This window comes from Daucus carota, chromosome 3 (genome assembly GCF_001625215.2).
Source record: "Daucus carota subsp. sativus chromosome 3, DH1 v3.0, whole genome shotgun sequence".
Taxonomy (NCBI): Eukaryota; Viridiplantae; Streptophyta; class Magnoliopsida; order Apiales; family Apiaceae; genus Daucus; species Daucus carota.
Window position 1 is genome coordinate 27,510,886 of NC_030383.2, and position 6,000 is coordinate 27,516,885.

Sequence of the window (6,000 nt, forward strand, 5' to 3'; positions counted from 1 at the left end):
CTTTTATAGGTGATGAAGTAGTGTCCCTCCCCCTCTTTTGCTGTGTCCCTGGATGGGGACTATTTTCAATAGCAACATCCTTTTGGGAGGATGCTGCTAGGGATGTGCTAGAATCCTTATTAAGCTCTACAGTCTTTTGGGAGACTGCAGAGTGGCTAGGCTGGTTATCACTCACCTCTCCAGCCTTATCCTCAGGGTTTCTTTTATGTTCACCCTGTCCCTCCCCCTCACTAACACCAATCACACTCCCCTCAGGTTTGTGTTTCTTCGATTTTACAACAGATGCCTTTTGGGAGGCACCTGAGGTTGGTTTAGAGGATTTGGATTTTGAAGGTTGTGCCACTTGTGTGGACTGTTGATGGGCCTCCTCAACAACCCTGATGGCAGAAAGCAAATAAGATGAGGGTTGAGAGGGAGTAGAGGGAAAACCATGTACCTCTTTTTCTTTACTAGCTTCCATTATTGGCAGGTAGACCACCTCTAAAGAGGGGTATAAATTCATCCTCAAGAGGTCTTTGAATACCCTCTTTTCCTGCACAAAACTTGGAAGCTTGGCTTCCTGGTTAGTGATGACTAACTTGTCATCAACATGGTTAGCCAACATCATTAAAAATCTAACATAGTATATGTTCTTAGGCCTATCAGTCCTATCACCTAGCTTCTCCCCAATTTCATGGATCATCAAAGTACCAAAGTTAAAGTACTCATTGGTCAAGAACATATAGAGCATTTGAAGAATCTGAGAAGTAATAGCATTGAAGTTACTAATTTTGCCAGAAAATGATTGAACAAAGGCATCACATAAGTAACTCCATTCTCTCCTAAGACCTCTCCTCTCTATTTTACCTAAGGCATAAATAGGCAAAACATAATTCATGGCAAGAAGCATGTTAACCAATTGAACATCAGAAGGCAAGGAATTAACAGTATTATCAGGAATCTTAAAGCATGCTTTCATGACATCACAGTTAATAATATGCACATTATTTTTAAGAGAGAAAGAAATAGTATCATCCTCACTATTGAATTCAGCAGAGGTCCATATCTCTTCTACGACCTCATGGTAGACAGTTGGAGTTGAAAGCATGGCATGAGATAGTTGACTTGCTTTGATGAACTCCATCATCTTGTGATACTCTTTCTCCTCTACTGCCTTGGTGTCCACGAAGGAGGCAAAGTTGTTCTTCTCATAGATAAAGTTAGTGGGAGAAGTGTATTTCTTCATTGGCGCCATTGCAGTTACAGAAAAAGCTTGAAGAAGATGAAAGTTTTCTTTGCACAGAGAGAGAAGGAGGTTTGTGAATTCGAAAGAGTGTAGTGAAAAGAAATGAAAGTAAACTAAAACACTTAAATACTTTCTTAGAAAATTGCTGTGATTGGCTGAGAAATTACCGTTGAGAAGAAATAACTCTTATTTAACTCTACAAAAATTACACACACGATCGTGTGTATAAAGCAGAGGAGAGATAAAAGAAATTTCAACGGCTCAGATCTGATAATAGTTTCAACGGATGAAATAAGGGCCTCTTTAAACTTCTTATTCAACTGATGATGATCAGTTGAAAGTGTTTTCAACTAGTGTCATTAGTTGAATGAAAAACAAGACAATAAATTATTGTTTCAAACATCAGTTGAAACAATTTCACTATTTCATCAGTTAAAATATTACACATCTTATCCAAAATTATAACTAACTTAATTTTGAGAAATCAAAATTAGTCAAATTCTGGCTGCCAAATTATAGAAAAATTCACTATAAATTAGGAGAAATTTAACATACCTAATTTATTTACCAACCTTGTGAATGTGGATTCATGAAGAGGCTTTGTGAAAATATCTGCAATTTGTTCTTCACTTGGAACAAAATGCATTTCAACTGTACCAGCCATCACATGTTCTCTTATGAAGTGATATTTGATGTCAATATGCTTGGTTCTTGAGTGCTGTACTGGATTTTCAGTTATAGCAATAGCACTGGTGTTGTCACAAAATATTGGAATTTTTGAGAGATTTAAACCATAATCAAGTAATTGATTTCTCATCCACAATATTTGTGCAAAACAACTTCCAGCTGCAATGTATTTAGCCTCAGCTGTAGAGGTTGAAACAGAATGTTGCTTCTTGCTAAACCAGGAAATCAGCCTATCTCCAAGAAATTGACATGTGCCTGTTGTACTTTTTCTATCAATTTTGCATCCTGTAAAATAAGCATCTGAATATCCAATTAGATCAAATCCAGAGTCTTTAGGGTACCAAATACCAAGATTTGGTGTTCCCTTAAGATATCTGAATATTCTTTTTATAGCAATAAGATGTGATTCTTTAGGATCAGCTTGAAATCTAGCACAGAGGCATGTAGAAAACATAATATCTGGTCTGCTAGCTGTCAGATATAAAAGAGAACCAACCATGCCTCTATAATTAGAGATATCCACAAATTTCTCATTAGGACTTAACTCCAATTTTGTGGCAGTTGGCATGAGAGTCTTAGCTTCTTTGCAATCCATTAAATCAAACTTTTTAAGTAAATCATAGATGTACTTAGTTTGATTTATGAATATACCTTCCTTTATTTATTTAACTTGTAAACCAAGAAAGTAGGTGAGCTCTCCCATCATGCTCATTTCATACTGACTTTTCATTAGATTAGCAAACTTTTTGCAAAGTTTCTCATCTGTAGAACCAAAAATTATATCATCTACATAAATTTGAACTAAGATAAAGGCACCATTTACATTTCTGTAAAATAGTGTTTTTTCTCTAGAAAAATGATTATCTAACAAGAATTGAGATAGAGTGTCATACCATGCCCTTGGTGCTTGCTTTAATCCATAAAGTGCTTTCAATAAAAAGTAAACATACTCTGGAAATTCTGGATCTTCAAAACCAGGAGGCTGACTCACATACACCTTCTCTTCCAGTTCACCATTTTGAAAAGCACTTTTGACATCCATTTGGTAGACCTTGAAGTTTGCATGAGCATCATAGGCCAAGAAGATTCTTATGGCTTCCAATCTTGCAACTGGTGCAAATGTCTCATTAAAATCAATTCCCTCAGATTGAGAGTATCCTTTAGCCACAAGCCTTGCTTTGTTTCTGGTGACAACTCCATTCTCATCCATCTTGTTTCCGAATACCCACCTTGTGCCTACAATTGTTCTATTTTTAGGTTTGGGTACTAGTTTCCATACTTTGTTTCTCTCAAATTGATTTAATTCTTCTTGCATAGCAAGAACCCAATCAGCATCTTTGAGAGCATCTTCTATTACTTTAGGCTCATCCTGTGAGAGAAATGCACCGTATAAACATTTATCTTGAGTAGCTCTTCTTGTTTGTACAGATGCATTTGCATCTCCAATAATTAATTCAAAAGGATGATCCCTTGTCCATTTTCTCTGAGGTGGAAGTGATTGTCTTGATGATGTAGCTTCATTGTTATAGTTCAGATTTTCATGTTGAAAAGCTCCCCCTAAATTTGACATCTCATTATTTCTGGATTGATTGAAATATTGAGACATTCTTTCAACTGATGATCCTTGTGGGGTTTCAACTGAAGCCTTCAAAGTAGTTTCAACTGATGCTTCAGTTGAGTTTTCAATGATAATTGTCTCTTGTACTAAGGTCTCACCAGTTGTAATATTAATTCCAGGATTAATTCCAGCATTCTGAACAGAATCATCACAATCATCATCACTGTCATATAGATCACCTTCACCTTCATTATCAAATATGAGATTGTCATGAAATCCTTCATCTGTCAATCCTTGAATCTTTTAATCAACAAAAACTACATGAATTGATTACATAACAATGTTGGTTCTCAGATTGAATACTCTAAATGATTTTCCATTAGAATATCCAACAAAGATAGCTTCATCTGCTTTGGCTTCAAATTTTCCAAGATTTTCACCTTGATTTCTTAGAACATAACACTTGCATCCAAATACATGAAGAAAGCTAATTGTTGGCTTCTTTCCCTTGAAGAGTTGAAAGGGAGTTAGATTGTGAGGTTTGGTAATTAGAGAAATGTTTTGAGTAAAGCAAGCAGTGTTCACAGCTTCAGCCCAAAAATAGGTTGGAAGTTGAGCTTCATTAATCATGGTTCTTGCAGCCTCAATGAGAGTCCTGTTTTTCCTTTCTACCACTCCATTTTGTTGTGGAGTTCTTGGTGCAGAGAACTCATGAATAATTCCCTTATCTTCACAAAATTCTTTCATCACAGAATTCTTGAATTCTGTCCCATTATCACTTCTTATTCTTTCAACTTTGACATCTGGATTGTTGTCTAATGCCTTGATATGATTGATAACGATTTTCCCAGCTTCATCCTTAGAATGCAGGAAGAAAGTCCAAGTAAATTTTGAAAAATCATCAACAATCACTAGACAATATTCCTTCTTTGAAATGGACATTATATTGACTGGTCCAAACAAATCCATATGCAAGAGCTGAAGAGGTTTCACAATTGATGAAAGAGATTTGCTTCTGAAAGAGCTTCTCTTTTGCTTTCCTTGCTGACAAGCTCCACACAGACCATCTTTGGAGAATTCCAGCTTTGGTATTCCTCTTACCAAATCCTTCTTGACTAACTCATTTAATGTCTTGAAATTTAAATGAGACAATCTTTTGTGCCATAGCCAACTGTCATTTGAGCTTGCTTTGCTGAGAAAACAAGTGATTGATTCAGTCTTGACAGAATTGAAGTCAGCTACATACACATTTCCTTTTCTTTGTCCAATTAGTACCACATTGCTGTCATCTCCTTTGGTGACAACACAGGCTGCAGGAGTGAAATTGACTTTGTATCCTTTGTCACAAAGTTGACTGATGCTAAGCAAATTGTGCTTAAGACCAGACACCAATGCAACCTCATCTATGATGACATTCTCTTTTGCTATCAAGCCATATCCCATAGTATATCCTTTGCTGTCATCTCCAAAGGTAATTCTAGGGCCAGCTTTCTCTACAAACTTTGTGAGCAGTGAAGAATCACCAGTCATGTGCCTGGAGCATCCACTATCTAAGTAGCACAAATTCTTCTTATGGTACCCAAATTGCTTTGGGTCCAGATTTGTTAGTCTTAACAGCTTTTCCTTCATTCTCAACTTTTCTCTTGGATTGAAGTGATTCAATCTTTGGTTTTGGTTGAGAAATTGGGATTTCAACATTGTTTTTAAACACAGGCATTTGAGGCATGCATACATTGTTTATACCATGCAGGTTTGAATGGAATTGAGACATGTTAAAAGCATTGAAATATGGATTGAACATATATGGCATGCTAGGCTGAGAATATGAATTGTGAGGCAATAAACCAGGCATCATGTTCATAGCAGATAAGTTCATGCGAGGAACATATGGCATAGGAATAGGCAATGATAAATTAGGAGCAATCACAGTTTTACAATTAGCAGATAAGTGATTTACACTACCACATTTACTGCAAGTTTTCCTAGGAGCACTGGCATTGGGTGTGTAATTAGTGTGCTTATTGACTCCAATTTTACCATTTCTATTCCCTTTCTTCTTCTTAGTATCTTCTGATTTAAGCTCACTAGCATCCAATTTCTTCTTTGTCTTCTTACTGGAATTATGAGTGTTGTTTACACTCTCACTAGTCTCAGAAGAATTATTCTCACCTTTAACAAAGTTCTTCTTAACAGGACCATATTTCTTGTTGAGTTTCTTGAGAACTTTCTTGTCAACTAATGAGTTTTTGTTCAAATGATGACTTTCATCAGTTGAAGCTTTACTTTTCAACTGATAATCATCATCAGTATTCTCATCACTTGAACTGATCTCATAAATCTCAAGAGCTTTCTTATTACTTTTCCATTCATTCTCCACAGAGGTTTCTCTACCTTGCATGTTGATGATATTAGTGGAGACATCTCTCCCAGATTTCCATTTAGCAATAATTTCTTGTTCCTTATCAAGCTATTTTCTTATGATCTCTTCTCTTTTTAATACAGCCAAAAGATCATCCTTGGCTGTTTGGCA